Source organism: Dromiciops gliroides, chromosome 3 (assembly GCF_019393635.1).
Source record: "Dromiciops gliroides isolate mDroGli1 chromosome 3, mDroGli1.pri, whole genome shotgun sequence".
NCBI lineage: Eukaryota > Metazoa > Chordata > Mammalia > Microbiotheria > Microbiotheriidae > Dromiciops > Dromiciops gliroides.
The window spans coordinates 377,610,642-377,634,697 of NC_057863.1; the positions used below are offsets into that span (position 1 = coordinate 377,610,642).

Below are 24,056 nucleotides of genomic sequence, written 5' to 3' on the forward strand. Positions count from 1 at the left end.
ACACTAAAAGATTACACTGTAATATTAGGAGTACAGCTTTATTTCAGCCCCCAGCTCCCAAATTAAATAGCTATGCCTACTCATTTACACTATTGTTTTTTCATTCTGAAAGCAAAATAACTTTTTATTCTGTTCTTTTTGTTTGTTTGTTTGTTTGTTTTTCTTTGTTTTAGTAGGGCAGTGAGGGTTAAGTGACTTGCCCAGGGTCACACAGCTAGTTAAGTGTCAAGTGTCTGAGGCTGGATTTGAACTCAGGTCCTCCTGAATCCAAGGCCAGTGCTTTATCCACTGCACCATCTAGCTGCCCCTATTCTGTTCTTAATAGCAAATACTAATTGATGTCAGAGATGAGGATTCACACTTTCACTTACTATTTAAACCTTTCAGTTAATATCCAGCCAGTTGTTATGCAAAAAAGTGTGAATTTTAGAAATAAATATAACACAAAAAGGCATTTTTATATAGTGGAAGAACACTTTGGAAATCAGAAGTCCTAGCTCACGCTAACTAGTTGTGTGACTTTGAAAAAAGTCATTTGCTGTCAGTTTCCTTAGCTATAAAATTCAGGTAATGAAAGGTGTGATGAGTAAAATCTAATATGTGTGGTCACCTTTAGGTTATTGTCATAATGTTATTGTGAACATAATCTGTTGTAAATTATTGTGTAAAATACTGTAGAAATGAGATATTATCTTCTCATATGATGTTTATAGGACATGATAAGGTAATGAATCTTTACTACTGATTTTTATAAACTTTCAACTTAGCTATTTGCTAAGCAGGTGGTATCAAGCAGAAGTTCATAATGAATACATAAACCAAAATATTTTATGCTCATTTCATATTTCTGCATTTTAGGAATCTTGGTAGAGAATGCTATCTGTGCCTCTGCCTCCTTGCTTCCTCAATGGTAGAAGAAGACCACTTGTTAATAAAACTAACTTTTACTTAGTTTTACATTGTTAACTTATATCATACCCCTTCCTGTGAAATAGCTATATGTAATCTTTAAAGTATACCAGAATCACTTGACAAAAGGAGAGAGGAAAGTTCTGAGTTGAGGCTAGCAAGTACAAGGCAGTGCTCTGGCTAAGTTTTACTTGTGTGAGGGCCAAAATTTGATATACAGAGCGTTATTTGGGTGACTCGCCTTAATATTGGGGTCCCGGAAATATGAGGGACCTTTTTAGGTTTAACTTCCCCTCTGAATTGCCCTTTTTAGATATTTCTCCCAGGCCAATAAGAAAGGAGCCTCTAAGCTTTAGTTGACAAAAGGATCAGATTTTATTACTTGGGAATTAATTAAACAACAAAAGTAAAACTAATAAAAATAAAAGATAAGGAAATAGGAAAATAGAAATACAGAGAAATGCTCTTAACTCTAAACTTAGCTTAAGCTGATTCAAAGGAATTTAGGGTTTTCAGTAAGTAACTCACCAACCTGAACAACCCGCCAGTCTAAAGTTGCTCGTGTGCCACCAGGACCTCAGTCCCCAGCTTTCTAGAAGTGCCTCAAGAGCTTAGCATTCCGGAAGTGCCCTTTAACCTTCCTTCAGGGAGCGTTCAATCTTTTCTCCCCCAAAAGGGGAGGTCCTTCAAAAGCTGTCTATACCACAAATAATTTTTACCACACTTGGTACTACCCAAGAGCACTGAAAAATGACAAATTTATCTTTTGAGGGTGAAATACTTAATGACCATCTTCTCAGGTTTAATAGAAAATAAAATGTTTAGAACAGGAACCTGGCTTTTAAAATTGCGTCCATACAAAAAGGGAAAAAAGAAACCAACTATGATGAATCTATTCTTTTTTATGTCATTTCAAATTGCTAGAGTTTACATTTTTTACAAGTTTGGTTTTTTCATAATTTCACCCAATAGCACTTAGCATTATGACTAAACACCCTGAAAGCACTGTTACCAAACCCTAGAAATAATACTAGGAATCAGCATGTTGGGGGCTCTTTGAAAAATAGTAGTAGTAGTAGAAGAGGAAGCAGACCTCTTATTTGATTATATTTTTATTCTGTACTTAAACACCAAAAAAAGGGGGCATATCCATATACATAGTCAAATAGAGAAAGAGGATTATACAGAAAACTGCAGATTTTTATCATGTACAACTTGCTTTAAAAACAAAAAAGTTTATAAATTCAACCTGTGCCATTAAAAGCTATCCTGATTATACTTTCTGTTCTCTGCATTAAAAAAAAAAATGCCTCAGTGTCTGTCCTTTCTTTCTTTTTGTTACCTACCCCTGTCCTCTCAGCTTCCCCTGCCCTCTTCTCTCCCCTCCTCCCTACCCCCATTGGAAAAAAGAAAAGGCCAGCTCTCGTGACAAATAATGCAGTGGGGCAAAACAAGTTCCCACATTAGCTGTGTTTGAAAATGTATGTTTTGTTCTGCATCTTGAGTACATCATTTATCTGTCACATGGTGGGTAGAATGCTTCATCATTGGTTAGTCAGTAAGCATTAAATGCCTACTATGTTTAAGGCAACATATAGTGCTTAAGACTTACAAAGTTGTTTGTCTTGACTATGTTATCATTACTGTACTGATTGTTCTCCTGGTTTTGCTCACTTCACTCTACATCCTTCATACATGGTCACCACTCCTATTTGCTAGAGTTCTAAAAGCTGTATCCATAGCAATGATACAGTGTGGATTAAGATTTTGTGGTTTCTGAATGAATTGATCACTATGATATTCAGACATAGCCATTTCTTCTTACCACTGAAAGTGGGTTCATTTGAAACTCCATTTCATAGGATTTCCTCAACATTATTTTGACACTATCACTAGCTGCCTGTAGCATCCATAACTTACTTATCCAATGAAGCTTTTGACATTTAAAAATTCATTAAGCAATTTTATACAGTCCAAATAATTCTTTTAATGTCAGACACGGTTTTTGAAAGGGTTGGTTGTTGTTTTTTTCTTACTATAAGCCTGAAATTTTCTTTGGATAAATTCTGTTGTCTTGCCAACATTCATATAAACTTTAAAGATTTTTAGCTCACTGTATTCATTTCTATGTCATCTGTGGCTAAAGCGTTGGTACAGAGTAAACACAGTTGTTTTTCCTCTCCATTAATAACAGTTATTGTGAATCACACTGATAAATATAGAGGATCATTTTTTCTGGATTTGAGATTTTTGCTTTTTGTTTCTGTATTTCTGTTATTTCAGTTGACCCTCTTATTTTTGTTTGGAGTATTTTTTAGTTGTGCTACATAGTTTTCTTTCCAAACTGCTTATGTAATTATCCATTATGAAGTTATTGTTTTGTTTTTTTTAATTATATAAAATTTAAATATGACATTTTATTTAGAAAACTTTATATTTCTATTTTTAAATGTTCAGTTTTGGGGGGAAACCAGCTTATTTTCTTGTATTTACCAAAATGAATAACATTGAGAAATAGAATAGATATGGTATATCTAACTTCTACACAAAGATTATTTATCTTCATGCACTTCAAATGGTGGAAAGTATACAACTCACTGTGTTATGAATTTATTACTACTGACACAGTTTCAAATTGTGCTTTTATTGAGTAATTACTCACATGTGGCTTTGCACACAACATATCAATTGTTTGATATTATTTGATGTTCTATTCATTATCATTTGGAGACAGTTTGCCATGTTAATTTCAGTCATATTAAATGAGATTTCATTTTTTGTTAAAAAACGGAATATTCATAGAATTGTTGCTCAGTCACTTCTGATTCTGTGATCCCATTTGTGGGTTTTTTGGGCAGATACTGGAGTGGTTTGCCATTTTTTTCTCCACTTCATTTTTACAGATGAGGAACTGAGGCAAACAGGGTTAAGCGACTTGCCCAGGGTCACACAGCTAGTAAGTGTCTGAAGCCAGACCTGAACTCAGAAAGATGATATTCCTGACTCCAGGCCCAGCCCTTTATCCACTAAAGCCACCTAGTTGCCCCACTCATAGAGTAGTTGTACTTAAATATCCAGTAATTTTGACCATTGCTCCATGCTTCCTAGGACTGTGTATTCTAGAATTCAGAAAACTCTATATGGTTAGTCATGCAAGTAATGATATCTCAATATATACATAAAGTAATTGAAGTTTGGAGATGTTCAGTGGCTTGCATAAGGTCACAAACAAGTGATAGAAAGTAGATATGAACTCAGGTGATTTACACTATGTGTAATTGTTACATGGTGCTCTACATGCAAAGGTATCTCCAGAATGTCCTCTACTACCACTGAGCTGAAGATATCAATGTAGTACAGGGCTAAGCTGGAGAGACAGAGACAGAGACAGGGAGAGAGAGAGAGATTGAGATTGAAGCATTTTAGTAGCTCAACAGTTAATGCTTGAAATACCTTTAGCAGGACATCTGCATATCCCCCCAGGATTCCTGGGTCCATCCAGGGAACAAGTGGTATACTAGGATTATGCAGATGTGAGGGAAAATAACTAGACAAGGGACCTCAGACCCCTTTAGTTGTGCTGCCTTGACAACGAGATCATGCCTGACACCTTCTCTTCTTGGCTTGTACTTGTTAGCTCTGTGCTTGCAGTTTTGTGAGGACTGATCTCACTGACCCTCTTATATAAATCTGCCATCTGGGAAAAGGCCCAACTTGGGCAGAAAGACTGATTTACTCTCAGGATCATAGATTTAGAGTTGGAAGGAATCTTAGAGGTCATCTAGTCAAACCCTCTCATTTTATGGATGAGGAAATTGAGGCCCAAGATAAGAACCTGCCCAAGGTCACACAGGTAATTGGCAGAGCCATGATTTGGACATAGGCCCTCTGACTCCAAAGCCAGGCTTTCCCGCCATAATATTCTGTCTCTGGAGCAATAATTGTACCCGTTCTCTCTCTATTCTTTGTGTTCTGCTCTGTTGATTTCCTATAATACTAATCTCATTACTTGGTCCTCCACATCATAATGCCTTTCTTGGTCAATCTTGTTAATAATGGTAATTATGATAATTATTCAGATTTAAGTAGTGCTTTAGGATTTACAGCTTTCCTCACAAAACCCCCGATGTATAGATAGTGCAAGAATTATGGTTCTTGTCGTTATTCAGTCATTTTCAGTCATCTCCAATTCTTCATGACCTCCTTTGGAATTTTCTTGGCAGAGATTGGAGTGATCTGCCATTCTCTTCTCTAGTTCATTTTGTAGATGAGGAAACTGAGGCAAATAGAGTTAAGTGACTTGTCCTGGATCATATAGCTAGTAAGTATCCGAGGCCAAATTTGAATTCAGAAAGATGGGTGTTCCTACTTTAGGCCTTGGACTCTACCCACTATATCACCTAGCTGCTGCTTCTTTATGGTAATGATAATGATGATAATGATGATAATAATGAATAATATTAGCATTTATTTATCACTTTAAGTTTTGCAAAATGCTTTTAGTAATAATAGCTAGCTAGCTTTTATCTAACTTTAAGGTCTGATAAGTGCTTAGAGGTATCTCATTTTGTCTTTACAACCTTGTGAGAGATAGATGCTACTATTATCCTATTTTATAGATGAGGAAACTGAGATATACAAAAATTGTCTTACCTCCCTACCACTACTCCTCCTCCCATACATACATACATACACACACACACACACACACACACACACACACACACACACACACACCAATGACCACACGCAACTTGTGAGTCTAAGATGAAATTTGAACTCAGGTCTTCTTGATTCCAGGTCCAGCATTCTATCTACTGTGCACCTGATTCTTAGGTTAAGTGATTTGCCAGTGGTCTTATAGCTAAATATCAGCACCAGGACTGCAAGCATTAGATAAGGTCTTTGAAAGGAAAGGGAGGGGCAACTAAGTGGTGCAGTGGATAGAGCACTGGCCCTGGATTCAGGAGGACCTGAGTTCAAATCCAGACTCAGACATTTGACACTTACTAGCTGTGTGACCCTGGGCAAGTCACTTAACCCCAATTGCCTCACCAAAAAAAAAAAAAAAAGGAAAGGGAATAAGAAAAATGTTGCATGTTGGAGGGGTTGTGGAGAAACTGGAACACTAATCCATTGTTGGTGGAGTTGTGAACTGATCCAACCATTCTGGTGAGCAGTTCAAAACTACGCCCAAAGGGCTACCAAAGTATGCATACCAGTGTTCGGTTTATATCCCAAAGACATCCAAAAAAAGAGAAAAGGACCTATTTTACAAAAATATTCATAGCAGCTCTTTTTGTGGTGGCTAAGAATGGGAAATCAAAAGGATGTCCATCAATTGGGGAATGACTAGACAAGCTATGGTATATGATTGTAATGAAATATTATTGTGATATAAGAAATGACAGGCAGGATGATTTCAGAAAAAACCTGGAAAGACTTGTATGAACTGATTTGTAGTGAAGTGAACAGAACAGGGGAGCATTGTACACAGTAACAGCAGTATTGTATGATGGAAGAACTGTGAATGACTTGGCTGTTCTCAACAATACAATGATCCAAGATAATCCCAAAGGAATAATGATGAAGCATACTTTCCACCTCTAAAGAAACAACTGATATTGATTGAACACAGACTGAAGCATGCTTATTTTCACTTTCTTTCATCTTTTCCCTTATTAGACTTTTCTCATACAAAATTACTAATATGGCAATGTTTTACATAACTGTACATCTATAACCTATATCTGTTTGCCACCTCAGGGAGGGGGGAAGGGAGGGAGAGAGGGAGGGATAGAATTTCTTTTTAAAATTTTTTTTATTTAGCATTTTATTTTCCCAAATTACATGTAAAAACGATTTTTAACATCCGTTTAAAAAGCTTTGAGTTCCAATTCTCTCCCTTCCTCCCCAACCCTCCTTTGAGAAGGCAAACAATTCAGTATAAGTTATACATGTGTAGTCTTGCAAAACATTAAGCGATAGAATTTAGAACTCAAAACTTTAAATAACAATCTTTATTTTTAAAAAAGGAAAGGAAAGGGAATAATGTATATAACATAACCAACCCCCCTCCCCCCAAACCCCTAAAGTACCATACAATCACAAGCTATTCTTGTCTAACCTCTCTTCTCTCCTATGCCTAATTGGAGACTTCATCATTTCCCTTTTTTTAGTTGTGTGCCTGCTTTTTAGTTGTCTTAAGATATTCAAGGCTGATCCTAATTCTCTTAGTACAAAAGTAGATAAAGCAGAGCCTTTTATCCTTTCAGCAATCCATAACTTAAAAAGAAATTTCCTTTTCAATTGAATCTTAGATTTTCACACACTTTTTGCTTTGGTCTATCTAAATTATATGATAAATTTGACCCTTTTTTCTCTTTGATTTATAGATAGAAGTTTAGTTAAGTAATGAAACCAAAGTGAAGACATTAGGTCATATGTTTATGATCAGAGAAATACTTGCTTTTCAGGTATCTACATGTGCTTTTCTTAAATATTTCTTCAACTCCCATAAAAAGGTTTAATCCATATAAATTTGTATAATGTGTATATATTAAGAACATACATATCAATACAAGTATCATGATTTTAGAGGCTTAATGATGAAACATTATTGACCTCCTGACAGAGGTAATAGATTTAGAGTATAGTTAGATATATAGATATGTATGTATATGTATATATGTGTGTGTGTGTATTAGTATTTAGACAATGTGATTTTTACTCGTCTATGCATATTTATTACAAGCTGCTTTTCTTTTCAATTTTTTTCAGTGGGGTGGGAAGTGAGAGGGAGATTAAATAGAGTTCTGTTAATTAAAAAGTTATTAAATGTACCTTCAGGAGAGATAACTATTGTTTGGCTTGATTCTTTTGTTTCAAGAGACCCACCTTTCATGAATGGGAATAATATGTAAAAGTCTGTAACTCTATAGATATATTTTGTATTTTATACCTATTTATCCATATATTACCTAGAAATACATTTTTAGGTTTCTGTACAGTTTTATTATTAGATAGAAAAGGAAATTTGGCTTTAATGACATTATTTTGCAACCAGTTGTTTTAGATTGAGTTATCTGCCAGGGTACATAAAGTGGTACATAACTTAAAGCTGCTATTTGAAGACTTAATTGTTGAAACATTCAAACGTTATAGTGTTCATAGTATTAGTACAGAGCACAACAGAATCAAATTAAGGTAATATTTTTCGTATAATGCATTGAACATTTTAATGTAGTTATAGGCAATATCAGTTTTATTGCAGAAAATGAAGGGTTAGGTGATCTAAAAGTGATTTTGTTGCCTTCTTTTTCTTCTGTCATTTGGTAACTAAATTTTTATCTGGAAATCAAATGATGTAGGCTATGTTAATTAGAGTTGATGTTAATTTATCTGATTAAAAAAAGAATTAATTTCAGTATTTTAAAATAAACCTCTATAATTCTGAAGTAATTTAATGAATATACATCAGACATTAGTATCTTGCATAGCATAATTCTTTAAATACAGATTTGTCCCAATTTAAGAAAATCAGATTCAGGAACACAACCTTACAAAACACATAAATTAAAGTGTTAGAGAATAACAGTTTGCTTTACACAAGGATTTCACCTTAAAAACAAGCTCATATAATGCATATATACACATACATTGAATAATTTCATTTAAATACATTTAGTTTATGTGTACCTTTTCTGGAATAAGGTGTGATGTAGATTTGTATCATTTGGCTTGCTATTGCATCCCCCATAGCAGCTTGTCTTTTCTCTTCAAACCATCCCATACCATCTCCTCATGCATCCTCCTCTGCATAGGACTTTGTTTTTATACTTCCCTGAAAAGATAGAGGCCATTCAGCATAAATTCTTTCTTTTCAGTTCAGTACCTTAAAAGCCTCCAGCAAACCCATAGTTCTTTTTGTCTCTCTCTCTGAAGAAGAGGCAGACCTTTTCCCTGCTAAGATCTTGAATCCCAGAAATCAAAGAAATAGGAAAAAGTCCCATCTATACAAAAATATTTATACCAGCTTCTTTTATGATGCAAAAAAACTTGAAAAGCCCTCCATTGAAAAATGACTGATTAAGTTGTGGCATTATGAATGTCATGGAATACTATTGTGCTGTAACAAATTAGGAAATGTTCAGTTGTACCCTAACCCTTGTTGACCCCATTCGGGATTTTCTTGGCAACCATTTCCTTCTCTAGCTCATTTTACAGATGAGGAAACTGAGGCAGATGGTTATGTGACTTGCCCAGAGTCACACAGCTAGTAAGTGTCTGAGACCAGATTTAACTTAGGAAGATGAATCTTCCTGAATTCAGGCCAAGCACTCTATCCACTTTGGCCACCTAGCTGCCCAAATGAGGAAATAGCTTATATCAAAGAGATATAGAAAGACTTAAACTGATACAGAGTGAAATAAGCAGAACTAGTTTTATAAACAAAACAAAACAAAAGAAACCAATGTAAAGACAACTTTGAAAGTTCTAAAAACCATGATCAGTACAATGACCACCCCTGATTTTAGATGAGTAAAGATGAAACATTATTAGAGATGATGAATTTAGAATGCAGAAGGAGACCTGTGTATATTCATATATATTTGCATTTAGCCGATGTAAAGAATCTGTTTTGCTTGTCTATGCATATTTGTTACAAAGAAATTTTTGTGGTTTTTTTTCCCCTCCAGTGGAATAGGGGAGTAAGAGGAAGACTAAATAGACTTCTGTTAATTAAACTCTTTCAGGCGAGTCCCCTTTATTCCCCTCTCTTCCTCTGCCCCACGTCTTTATGTTTTCTGGCTTCTTCCTTGCTGCAATGTTTTTAAATGACTAGACAGTCCTTTAAAAAAAAAAAAAAAACCTTCACTTGACCATGCTGTATTCTCAAGCTTTTGCTGGAGAAATCTCTTTGCTTTCATAGCCAAATTCACAGAAGTCAAGTCTTTGCTTCTACTTCATCTCCTCACTTTTTATTTCCTTCTTGTCTGACTTCCAACTCTATCACTCTACTCAATGAATTTGGTACCTGGCTCACACTTTTGCTCTCTACTCCAACTCCTACCCTCATAATAGGAGACCTCATACATGTTGATTCTCCTTCCATGACCTAGTTCTCCACCTCACATAAGCCAAAGATGGTTATACCTTTGATCTTGCCATCAATCACAAATGTACCATCTCCATGTTCAAGAATTGTGAAGTCTCCTTATCTAATGATAATCTGTTGATTTTTCACCACTCCCTCTTGCCTTCCCTTACCAAACCCTACTCTTTGCTATGTGACCTCCAATGCCTTGACCCTTCAATTCTCTCCCAGCTTATCTCCCCTTCAGTAGCCACTCTTTCCTCTTTTCTCTATCTTGACCTCTTGGTGAACCAATTCAACTTTACTACAGTGTCCTCTCTTGAATTCCTAGCTCCCTTATAATTTCATAGATTAAGCTCTGCCAAGCCTCAAGCCTTCTGACTGGGTCCACTACAGATTGATGTTACAAAACTTCTACTGGGCCCTCATTGCTGCTGAATAGTTCTTGTATACTTGCAGTATCAACTCACTATCACACTCTCTGAAGTGCTTCTTTTAGAACTTTTCATCCCTCTTCAAACCTCCCATGGCTTTTCCTCCCCCAATGCTCTTAGCTAAGATACTTACAATTGAGACCATTCACCATGAGTTTCCTCTTTTCCTCTTCTTCATCTGTCACTCAGATGCCTTCTGCCATTTTCTCCTCCATTATTATTGTCTTACATGTTGAGGTGACTTTAAATCTTATTAAGGCTAATTACCTCTACTTAAGTGATTTCATTCTATCCCATTTCCTCCAGCAAAGTGTCTCCTTCGTCATTCCCACTCTTTCTCTTATTTTCAATCTTTCCCTGTGTATTGGCTCCTTCTTTGTTGCCTGCAAACATGCCCATGTTCCCCTATCTTCAAAAAATCCTCACTTGATCCTTCCATCCCTGCTGTCATCCTATATCTCTTCTTTCCTTTATACCTAAACTTCTGAAAAGGCTGTATACAATAAATGTCTCCCTTTTTGCCTCCTCTCCCTTCTTAACCCTTTATAATCTGGCTTCTCCCTTATTCTACCAAAACTGCTCTCTGCAAAGTTACCAATGATCTCTTAGTTACCAAATCCATTGGTTTCTTCTCAATCCTAGTTTTCCTTGACCTCTCTGCAAGCCTTTAAAACTGTTCATCACCCTCTTCTTGGTACTCTCTTCTCTCTACATTTTCTGGATACTATTCTCTCTTTTGGCTTCCACCTACCTGTCTGACCTCATTCACCTTTGCTGAATTGTCATCCAGATCATGTCCTTTATAGGTGTCACTCTGGTTTCTGTCTTGGGTCCCCTTCTCTTCTCCCTTTATACTACTTTACTTTGTGATCTCATCAGCTCCCATAAAATTAATTATCATCCCTATGCTGATTACCTTTCCTCCCCTATTCTTTCTGCTGCTCTCATCTCCAACTGCTTTTCAGACATTTTGAACAGGATGTAAAGTAGACATCTTAAATTCAACATGTCCAAAACAGAACTCATTTCCCCTTAAATCCTGTCCCTCCTCCCCTTCCCTGTTGCTGTAGTGGTGTCTCCATCTTCTCAGTTCCCTAGGCTTGAAGCTTAGGAGTCATTCTCAACTCCTCACTCTCTCTTACCTCCCATATGCAATCTGTTGCCAATGCCTGTCAATTTCACTTTTGCAATGTTTCTTGAATATGGCCTGTTCTCTCCTTTGATACTGCCACTACTCTAGTGCAGGCCCTCATCACCTCATGCCTAGACTATTGCAGTGGGTAGCTCCACTCCAATCTATCCATTCAGCCACTAACATGATTTTCCAGATTTGATTATTTTGCCCCCCCTCCCCACTCAATAAATCCCAGTGACTCTATTGCTTCTATGATCAAATGCAAAATCCTATTGAGCATTCTTTGTCTCTTCTAACCTACCCTTCCTTCAACCTTCTAGACTTCTTACACCTTATTCCTTGCCACATACTCTTCAGTCCAGTGACTCTCCATCTCTAAGCTCTGGGCATTTTCTCTGGAACACTCTCATTTTCACCTCCTGGTTTCCCTGACTTCAGACCCCATTTTTTACCCTATAGGAAGCCTTTCCCAGTACCTCTTAATAGTGCCCATTGGATTGTGAGCTCCTTTAGGGAAAGGACTGTCTTTTGCCTCTTTTTGTAATTCCTATCACTTAGCAGGATGTATGGCACATATTAGGTGCTTAATAAATATTTGTAGATCACTGAAACCATTCTCTTCAGTTACCAGTCGCCTGTCTACCTGATCCTCAATCTCTTCTGCATAACATCACCCATGTCCTGCTTTTTGGCCCCTTTTTTCTTTCTATAGCCTCTCATTTGGTGACCTCACTGGCACTTACTGGTTTAATTATTATCCCTATGCAGGGGATACCCTACCTCCTCCATCCTATAGACATCTCAAACTCAACACATCCAAAACCAGACTTTGCCCATAACCCACTTCTCTTCTGAACTTTCCAATTTGTATCAAGGATACTTCTGTTTTTCTACTCAGCCAGGTTTACAACCTTGGAGTCATCTTTGACTTCACACTCTTCCTTCTTTCTTTCCCTATTAAATTATAATCAGTTGCCAAGTCTTGCCACATCTTAACTCCACATCATTTCTAACAAGTTCATGTCCTTCTTACTTCTTACCAGGACAATAATTTTTCTTTCTGATTCCAGTCTCCTTCCTTTCTAATGCATCCTCCATCTAGCTGCCAAATTTAATGTTCCTGAAGCATGTCCATTGCATTAAAATAAAATAAATATTTTTATTTTGGTATATTTAAGCCATTCACAATCTAGCTATTGTTTTTTCATGTTTTAATTTTCTTTATTATTCAAAAAAATATCCTTTTTATTTACTTTTTTGACTTTGTGCCTGTGCCTTCAATACCTTCACAACAATTTTCTGCTCCTCAATCAGGAAAACACGCTTGATCATGTCATGGACACATTTAACACACATGGAGCCATCATAAGCCCTGCTGACATGCTTTTTGGTCTTTGATAGCCTCATGAGAACTTTAGGTCTCACTGCACGAACACCTTGAAGTCTTCCTAAGCATACACCACAGGGTGATTTTGGTGCTTTTCCAACTTTCTTAGTATAAAGGTAAACAATTTTGTTACCTGGGGTTCATGACAGCCAAGTTTTGTTGGAAGTTGTATTGTAGGACAACCTATGGTGATATGTCAGATGCTGAACCATTTTAAATTTCTGGTGGGTCTGTCACCGGAAGAGGGAAGAGGAAGTGTCTATTGGTTATTTTTTTTTTAAGTTTTATTAATGCTCTTTTTTTTAATAATGTCACCATCACTTTACAGGGACATCTCCCATAAAATCCTTGAAAACAAATATATTCATAATATATACATATCAACACATTGAGCAGATCTGAAAATATACATCTTATTCTGTATCTGTAGTCCACTACCACTTTGCTAAAAGGTAAATGCATGTGAGAGACATGCATTGGTCACTGCATTAATCAGAGTTCTGAAGTCTCAGAGTGGTTTTCATGCACTTTATTGCCATTCTGTTTACTTTGCTCTTCATTAGTTCATACTATTCTTCCTACATTTCTCTGAATTCTTCATATTTGTCATTGTAATACCACATTGCTAGTATATTGCAAACATATACCATAGTTTGTGTAACTGTTCCCCATTTGGTGGACTCCCTTCTGTCCGATAATTTTTCTATTACAAAAAAAATTGTTGCTAGTAATCTTTTTGTATATATGATATTTTTTCATCTGTCTTTGACTTCTGGGTATATATATATGCCTTTTGATATTGCTAGTCAAAGGGTATTACCAATTATGGTTAAGTGACTTTTTTCATAATCCCTTCTAGGTTTGGACCAATTCATAGCCCTTCCAACAGAATATTAATGTGTCTTCTCACAACATTATTTTCATGTGAAATTTTGGTGTTGTCTTAATTTGCTTTTCTTTTATTAGTGATTTATTTAATTGAATTAATAGTGAACTGATCATTGAATTTTGAACTAATATGTTAGTTTGTTAATTAAAAAATTATTAATTAATTTGTTCTCAATGCTGTTTAAGTTACCAAATGTTTATCAAGTCCCTCTTATGTGCATGAAAATGTGATTTGTGTAACCCTCAAAACCCTATGTAGTACTGTTCATTCATATATGTTTCAATAGAATATAACCAAATATATAGTGTAGCAAGGGTTTTTGTAACAGGTTTTAGTGATTAAAGAAAACCTAGACATTTAATTATGTGTTTGAAGGTTTGAATGAGGTTTTGTGATAGTAATAAACCCTATGTTAATAGAAATTATTTGTTATCATCATGACTATATTTTATTTTCCAATATGCCTAATTCTTATCACAATTTGAAATTTTATTTTTAGGCTCAACATGAACAACATATCTAGTACTCAAGAATCTCTTATGCCTAAAAATTCTTGTTTGAAAAGTGTGTTTGAAGATCAGCTGTTATTTTTACCAGAAAAATTAAGAGCAAGACTACTTCCTTTCCAGAAGGATGGTATTACCTTTGCATTGAAAAGAGATGGCAGGTAAAAAAATTCAGCCTTGATAGCTTTAAAATGTAAACTTATACATATGTAACCTATATCAGATTGCTTTCTGTCTTTGGGAGGGGAGAGGGAAGGGAGGGAGGGAGAAAAATTTGGAACTATAAATCTTATGAAAACAAATGTTGAAGACTATCTTTACATGTAACTGGAAAATAATACTTTTATGACAAAAATATTTTTAATGTAAATTTATAATAAATATTGCTCTGAATTATACAGACACCTTGTTTTGCAAATAATTTCCGAGAATGACAGAATGACATAATTTAAGGGGATACCAGTGGACATTTTAGTTTAATAAAAAATCCTTTCTACAAATTTCTAAAAAGTGTTCATCCAGCCTGTGTTTGACGACCTCCTGTTAGGAAAATCCATTTCTCCCATTAGGCAGTCCAGTCTACTTTAGACTGCTCCAGTTTTTTCCTTAAATTTAATCTAAATCTACTCTTCAGCCACCTGCATCAGTTTCTCCTCATTTTCCTCTTTAGGGCTAACCAAGTCAAACCTGATCATTTGTCTCTCTAATTTCCTTATTCAGAGTAAACATTATCAGCCCCTTTAGACACTCTTTGAATGGCATATTCTTCAGTCATCTCATCATTCTGGTCATCCACAGCTTCATAGCATCATAGAATTAGACATTTGGATGAAACCTCAGTGTTCATCTAGTTTAATGTCTTTTAATAAGAATCTCAACTGTATTATATACCCCACAAGTGGGCCTCTAGGGAGAGGGAAACCTCCCATCCTCAAGTCAGCCCATTTCATTTTTGGCTACTTGTAACTGTTAATACATTTTTCTTGATATCAAGCTAAATTTTACATCCTTGAAATTTCTACCCCATTGTTCCTGGTTCTTTCCTCTGAAGCCATAAAGAACAAAAATAATCCCTCCATGACATCATAACCCTTCAGTTCCTTGAAGATAACTATTCTCCCCTGTTCCCAATTTTTTTCTTTTTGCAGGCTGAGCATGCTCAATTCCTAAACTGGCATATCGTCTGGGCCCTTTACCATTCTAGTTGCCCTTCTCTGAGTACTGCCCAATATCCTTTAACTTGGTAGTCTAGAAATGAACACAGTTAAATGAGGCTTGATCACGACAGAGTACAGTGTTCTAGTTCTTGGAAGCTGTGGTTCTCTTAATGTAGTCCAAGATCTCATTAATTTTTTAATTTTTAATTTTTGTGGAGCAATGAGGGTTAAGTGACTTGCCCAAGGTCATACAGCTAGTAAGTGTCAAGTGTCTGAGGCTGGATTTGAATTCAGGTCCTCCTGAATCCAAGGCCAGTGCTTTATCCACTGTACCACCTAGCTGCCCCGAGTCTCCATATCTTTTTCAGGACAACTGCTATCTAACAATGCCTCCCCCATTTATCCTTTTTGAATTTCATTTTATTCAATTCAACCATGTTCTAGCCTATTGGGGTCTTTTTAGATCCTGACTCCATATCTTAGTGTGTTAAGGATCCTTCTTGATTTGTATTATCAACACACTTGAGGGTCATGCTATTCATGCTTTTAGTCAAGTCATTGATAAAAATGTGGATCAGCACAGGGTCAGTAACAGATCCCTGGATATTCCACAGGATACCTCCTGTCAGTCACATTGACACAGAACTATTAAACTTTTTGAGTTTGGTCATCCAAGCAATTCTAAATCCATCTCATTGTATTACTATCTAATGCATATCCCTCCATCTTCACAAAAATAGTATGAGGTAATTTATCAAAGAAAAGTTTTAAATCTAGGTAAACTATGTCTATAGTGTTTTCATCCACTGGTTTAATTCTTTCAAAATGGGAAAAAAAAAGTCTGGCAGGACCAGTCCTTAATGAACCCTTGCTGGCTCTTTATCACCCCCTTGTGGAGTACACTGCCTTGTCTATGTTCATTCTCAAATACAGCTGCAAAAACCAGTTTCCCAGCCGTGTTCTGACCTAAGGAAACTAATTCCTCTTTTCTTTTGAGCTCATATCCTTTCATTACCACATAGGACAGTGTTAGCTTTTTTTGCTGTCAGGACACAATGTTGTCTCATATACAACTCAGAGTGAACTAAATCTTCCTTTCTATTTTTATTCCCTGTCCTTTACTTGTGAAGTTGATTTTTTTTAACAGACAGGTAGATTTTTACTTTTATCCCTATTAAATTTAATCTTTCTAACACTCAATCCATTGCTACAACCCTTCCAGATTTTTTTCAGCTCCTATTATCCAAGATGTTAGCTTTCTCTCCAAGATTTTGTCATCTGCAAAACTGACAAACATGCTTTACCTAATGTGTTTTTAAAATTATTTGCTACTACTGTACTTTATAAATTAATTGATTGCTATTTACATATTAATGGCTATTATACCAGTTTTGGTAGTAAGCATTTATTATTCATGAATATTATATATCAGTAAAATATTGACCATGTTTCTCCCTAACTTCTCATCATCTCAGGCCTTCATAACTACATAGTCCTAAGAGGAAGAACACGCACCAAGAGAAAGCATTCCAACCCAAGGGAGTGGGTAAAGAGAGGGCTAAGAGGGCAACCCTGGTGTGGCCAAGGGTTTTATCCTCTTTAGATAGAGCCTAATTGATCTAAGCTAATTGGTTAGTATCATTCAGTTCCATCAATTGACATGATTTGAGGGTGGTCTAAATTTAAAATGAACTCAAGAAAGTATGCAAAAGAAGGGCAAATTCCAGTGTCTTGGTGTCGTTCTTCACTTAGCTAAAAAAAAAAAGAATCAGTGTCCATTTCTTTTGTTCCCTTGGGTTTAACCCAGACGAGATTTGCTGAAGTTTGTCCAGAACTGGACTTTCTGGAGTGTAGGGGGGTGGGGTGGGAGAAAGGACAGAAACTGGTCTTTGGGTTCCCCCAAGGAATTCATTATGAATAATTATTTCCTCACACTAACTTCATCCCAGTAACTGGTAAGAAGGTTGGATATCACTGGGTCCAGGACAGATTCCCATGGTCTCCACTATAGATAACCTTCAGATTGTCAGTAACCTATTATTGTCTCAACCTCCTAACTGTAGCCTTATCTCTCCATTTTGTCTACAGGATAGCATGAGACATTGTGTTCAATATTTTATTGAAATTCTGGCATAGTTTATCTGAAACACTCTACTTTTCTTCCAGTCTAATAATCCTTTCAAAAAATAAAATGTTAGGCTAGCAAGGAGTCCTTGAAGAAAGTGTGCTGATTCTTTTTGTGATCATCTCACTGATTCCCTTTCTAAGTATTTACAAACATTCTTTTAATAGAGTTTCTTATTTTTATACTGGGAGTAGAAGGGTTAAGTTACTGGACCTTAGATTACAGACTTGAGCACCTTCATTTGTTTGAAAGTCAAGGCAACATTGGCACCCCTCAGAAAATTATGAACTATCCCTGGTTGTCTCTTCTTCCCCTGATTATTACTTTATAAGTCCTTACCTCATGATATTTATGGCTCTACATCATCGTTGCTCTTAGTACAAGAAGCAGGTTCCTTCTGGGATGGTCCACATTCTCCCCTCCACCTAGAACACTATACCTGTTTCATAGCTCTACATGTTCAGTGGACTTCTGTACTGCATTCTCTACTATAGCCTTATGGTACTTGTTAGAACTCCTCCTGTCATTTTACTTCCACTTCATTCTCCTTGATAATTGGAAATAGGTAAAAATATGTGTCTCTATCCCGTTAGTTTCCTACTGTAGGAGGTAGGCCTTGCACTTTGTGCCTACATGGGTATTTTTAGCTACTAGCAGAAACACAAACTTAGCCCAGTCTTTGGAGTTCACTACAAAATTCTTCTTGTCTACCATACTTCCTTCAAGGAAGATAACAGTCTTTTGTCTTTTTCATAACTCTCATAGGTAATTGTTGTGTCAGTCCTTATTTCTATAGGCCTCTGAGTGGGACTGATTTATCTAGGGCTTCTATGGTGATGAGATGACTTAATTTACTTAGGTGCCTTTAAATGGTAGTTATCATAATCCTGTTATTCCTTGGTACAAACTGAAGTAGATCTTCAAGCAGAAATCCAATTATCCAATTAGTTCCTACCTACCTTATTTCACCTTCACACTCAACTCTAAGTGTCTCTTATATGTCTCTGGCCCCTAGGCTCTCTGTTCCCTTCTCTGTTCCCCTAGAGGAAGCACCCCTGAGGTTTAATTAACTTAGGAAACAGAAGGCTACAAGATGTAATCCAGTTATCTAATTAGTTCTGCCCCTACTATAGCACATTATTGTGGGTCTTAAGATATTTCCTTGTAGTTATCTGATATTTGTTGTCCTATTTTACATCCTTTTATAATTTCTGTATAATTTTTTTCTTGCAAGGTATAAGAAAGTCAGGGAAGCCAAGAGGTAGAAGTGAGGAGGGGAAACATTCCAGGATATTATTAGTGATAATTAATCCTTTTCAGATAGGTTCAGGTTTGCTATTTTCTCTAGTGTTTAGGTATGTATTATAATGAAAATCTCCCAAGAGGTCACACATGACTTTTGTGTTTTGGTAGATTTTGAACCTTTGGAAAGTGTCAACTCTGGAAACAAATGACCAGATAGTCATAGAAGTTATGCAACAAGTTAACTCTGAAGATATCAAAGAGCTCACACAGATTACTATAACCACAGTTAACTTTGAAATAAAAACAAAATGAGACCAAAGAGCTGACAGTGGTCATAAACCAAAAGCTTTGTTTATTCTGTTGGATAAGGGAAACTAGACACATGTGCCGGGGTCACCTCTGATACCAAGGAGACCCATTTTAGCGTGGACAAATCTCAATACATATATTTGTGGCCACATAGTGAGCTGTAACCCTGACAGTGAGGGGTAACAGCAAAAATAAGAAAAGTTTGATTCAGAGCAGGACTTCGTGACCCAATAACATAGGTATTTCAGGTGCTTGTCTGAGCTCAGAGATCACCTGGTGCTGGTGTGAAACAAATCTGGGATTTTGCTGTGGCTGAGTTTATCCAGAAAGTGAGTGAAAAGGATTGTTTTTATGCCGAGCTAAGGGCATAGCTTGCTTGCTGGGCCTTAGCTCTGGAAAACAAGGTGTCTCCTCATAGTAAAAAGAGAAGAGGAAAAAGAAAGGGGTAGTTTTGGCATGGGGATCCTGACAAAAGAAATAGGTGTGTATTCATGTGCGTGTTTATATGTGTACCTATATGTATGTGTACATACATATTTTTATTTATATACACATATTCCATGGAAAAACTGATAGCATTTGTCTTTTTTTCTTAATAATACATATTTTTATTTATAGTTTTGAGTTCCAAATTTTATTCCTCCTGGGGCAGGTAGGTGGCACAGTGGATAGAGCACCAGCCCTGGAGTCAGGAGTACCTGAGTTCAAATCCTGCCTCAGACATTTAACACTTACTAGCTATGTGACCCTGGGCAAGTCACTTAACCCCAATTGCCTCAGTAAAAAAAAAAATTATTCCTCCATCCCCTCCCCCTTCCTGAAGCTATAAGCAACCAGATGTGGGTATACATGTGTAATTATGTAAAAGATTACCATGTTAGTCATTTTGTAAAGAAAACTTGAATAAAAGAAAACATGAAAGAAAGTGAAAAATAGCATGCTTTAGTTTGTGTTCAAACCATATCAGTTCTTTCTTTGAAGGTGGATAGTATGCTTCATCATTAGTCCTCTGAGATTGTATTGCTGAGAATGGTTAAGTCACTCAGTTCTTCATCAATCAATATTGCTGTCTCTGTGCACATTCTCTTGGTTCTGCTCTCTTCACTATGCATCAGTTCATGTAAATCTTTCCAGGCCTTTCAGAAATCATCCTGTTTGTCATTTCTTTTTTTTTTTTTAAGTGAGGCAATTGGGGTTAAGTGACTTGCCCAGGGTCACACAGCTGGTAAGTGTTAAGTGTCGGAGGTTGGATTTGAACTCAGGTACTCCTGACTCCAGGGCCGGTGCTTTATTCACTGCGCCACCTAGCTGCCCCTGTCATTTCTTATAGCACAATAATATTCTACCACCATCATATACCACAGCTTGTTTAGTCATTCCCCAGTTGATGGGCATTCCTTTGATTTCCAATTCTTAGCCACCACAAAAAAGAGCTGCTATTAATATTTTTGTACAAATAGGTCTTTTTCTCTTTTTGGGAATGTCTTTGGATATAAACCTAGCCAGTAGTATTGTTGGATCAAAAGGTATGTGCAGTTTTATAGCCCTTTGGGCATAGTTCCAAATTGTTCTCCAGAATGGTTGGATGACTTCACAGCTCTACCAAGAGTGCATTAGCTTCCCAGTTTCCCCACATCCCCTCCAACATCCAATATTTTCCTTTTTTGTTATGTTTTCCACTTTGATAGGTAAGAGGTGATACCTCAGAGTTGTTTTAATTTGCATTTCTCTGATCAGTAGTGACCTAGAGCATTTTTTCATATGATTATAGATAGCTTTGATTTCTTTGTCTAAAAACTACCTGTTCATATCCTTTGACCATTTCTTAATTGGGAAATGTCTTGTATTTTTATTAATTTGACTCAATTTTCTATATATTTGGGAAATGAGGCCTTTATCAGAGATACTTGTTTCAAAAATTCTCGGTTTTCTGCTTCCCTTATAATCTTGGTTACATTAGTTTTGTTTATGCAAAAACTTAAATTTTATACAATCAAAATTATCTATTTTACATTTTGTTTTGCTCTCTATATTTTCTTTTGTCCTAAATTCTTCCTCTGTCCACAAATCTGACAAATAGATTCCATGCTTTTTTTTTTTTGGCAGGGGGGAGGGGCAGGGCAATATGAGGATTGGGTGACTTGCCCAGGGTCACACAGCTAGTAAGTGTCAAGTGTCTGAGGCTGGATTTGAACTCAGGTAGTCCTGAATCCAGGGTTAGTGCTTTATTCCCTGCCACCTAGCTGCCCCTCCATGCTTTCTTAATTTGCTTATGGTATCACCCTTTATGTATAAATCATAACGTTTGTCTTAATTGCCCTAAATGCCAATTTAAGAATTTCTTAAACTGAAAAGAGAGAAGGACTTGCCAAAGAGTAAGTTAAGGTAGCTTTTCCAATTCTTAAGGTTTTGTGAAATTTTTAAAAATCATATAATTCATTTAAGGAAATATATGTCTTCACTGCATAATTTCTTAACAGAAGAATACTAAATGAATTTCTCAAAACAATGATTCACTTTGGTAGAATGATGTGAAAGTCCACTCTATAATAAACTTCATGGAAATGGACTGTCATAATACTTTTACTGTGCACTGGTTTTTATTAGAAATTACATTTTTAGATTTCTTAAGCTTGTTATCACTAGACAATTAGTTTCCCAAAATTGGAGCAGCTAGGTGGTATAGTAGTTAAAGCACGGGGCTTGGAGTCTTGGAAGACCTGAATTAAAATTTGACCTCAGACATGATCTGTACATTACTTAGCCTCTGTTTCCTTTTCTATAAAATACCACCTACCCTCCACGTTTTTGTGAGAATCAAATGAGATATTAATTGTAATTTACTTAATGCAGTACCTATCACATAGTAACATGTAAATGTTAAGTATAATAATTGTTGTTATTATTCCCTCATATAACAAAATATAGATAAAGATTATCTTATAGTAGCTAGATTCCTCTTGTGCACCTCTGTAAAGAAGAATCAGAAGTCATTTTCTTACCCCTTCTCCTTGGCCAAGTTTGGTAATTGCCATTAATTGTGGCATTTAATTTTGGTTTATTTTTGTTCCTTCATTTTGTGTTGGGGTCATTGTTTCTATTGTTTTCCTAGTTCTTTTGATTTCATTCTGTATCAGTTCATACATGTCTTTCATGTTCCTCTGAATTCTTCATTTTATAGCACAGTAATATTTATTTTCTTTCATATGCCACATTTCATTTGGCTGATCCCTATTTAATAGGCACCTACTTTATTTCCAGTTCTTTGCTACAACAAAAAATGCTGCTATTAACATTTTTGTCTTATGTGCAACCTTCTGTCTTTTCCCTCTTTGGGGAATATGGCTAACAATGGGATCTCTTGGTTCAAAGGGTGTGGAAAGGGATTCTGTCAACAAGAATTTATTAAGTGCCTACTTAATGCATCATGCCAGGCATTATGCTAAGCACTAGGAATACAAAAAAAAAAAAGACAGTTCCTACCCTCAAGGAGCTTATAGTCTAGTGGGGAAGACAACATACAAACAAATATTTTACAAACAAAATATATACAGGATAAGTAGGAAATAATCAGCAGGGTAAAGGCACAAGAATTATGAGCAATAGGGAATAGAGATGAGGAGAGAGAGAGCATTCCAGGTATGATGTACAGCCAGACAAAATGCATGGAACCAAGAAATGGAATGTCTATTTCTCAGAATAGACAGGGCGCTAAAAAGTATTTGATGGGGGTGGGGGTGGGGTATAAACTGTAAGAAGACTAAACAAGTTTAGGTGCAGGTTATGAAAGCACTTGACATTTAAATCACTTTTGTAGCATAATTCCATATTGCTTTCCATAGTCTTAGAGCAGAGTATCAGAGGCACAATGGAGAGAATGCAATGCCTGCAGTCAGAAAGACCTGAATTCATATCCCACCTCAGATACTTAGTAGCTGTGTGACCCTGGACAAGTCAATTAAATAAATAAATAAATTTGTAAAATGGTGATGATAATAAAAGCACCTACCTCCTAAAGTTAGGATCAAATGAAATAATAATTCTAAAGCACTTAGCATATTACCTGGCATATTGTGGTTGCTATATTTTTTTTAAAAGAGGTGTCCACATCTTTACACAGCTCTTTCAACTTTATGTGTTTTTGTCCCCTCTCCTAATTCCCTGGGCGTGAGATGAAATTTCAGAGTTGATTTATATTTCATTTACAATCTTTAAATTTCAGTTTATTCTTTGCGAATCATATTTAATTTATATGACAAAAATAACCATTGAGAAATTCTAAGGGACAATAGTAAAGGATCTTAACAGGGAGTTGTATGCAGAGAAGAAAAAATAGACTGGTCATTTGGCAAAAGCCAGAAGTGTTGTTGTTATTTGGTTGTTTTCATTTGTGTCCAACTCTTTGTGACCCCATTTGGTGTTTTCTTGGAAAAGATACTGGAGTGGTTTACCATTTTCTTTTTCCAGGTCATTTTACACATGAGGAAACTGAGGCCAACAGGGTTAAGTGACTTGCCCAGGGTCATAAAGCTAGTAAGTATCTGAGGCAGGATTTGTACTCAGAAAGATGAGTCTTTTTGACTCCAGGCCCAGCACTCCATCCACTGAACCACCTAGCTATGCAAAAGTATATATGGACAATTAGAGGATTCTGTTGTTATCTTCTTGATGTCAGGAGAGACTGAGAAGGGTCTCCTGTGCATTTCCACTTCTTTTTTAAATAAACATTTTTATTTAAAAGTTTTGAGTTCCAGATTCTATCCCTCTTTCTCTCCCCCCTCCCTGAGGTAGTAAGGAATCAGACATAGGTAATACATGTGCAGTTATGTAAAACATTACCATATTAGTCCTTTTGCATAAGGA

At 36.2% G+C, this 24,056-nt stretch overlaps 1 protein-coding gene across 1 annotated transcript in view; it reads left to right on the forward strand.

Moving 5' to 3' along the window:
* ZRANB3 (zinc finger RANBP2-type containing 3) overlaps positions 1-24,056 on the forward strand; it is a 210,225-nt gene that overhangs the window by 13,814 nt on the left and 172,355 nt on the right. The window contains exon 2 of the mRNA XM_043997541.1: positions 14,351-14,518. The gene's annotated coding sequence lies outside the window, so the exon portion shown is untranslated. The remainder of the gene's footprint in view (positions 1-14,350; positions 14,519-24,056) is intronic.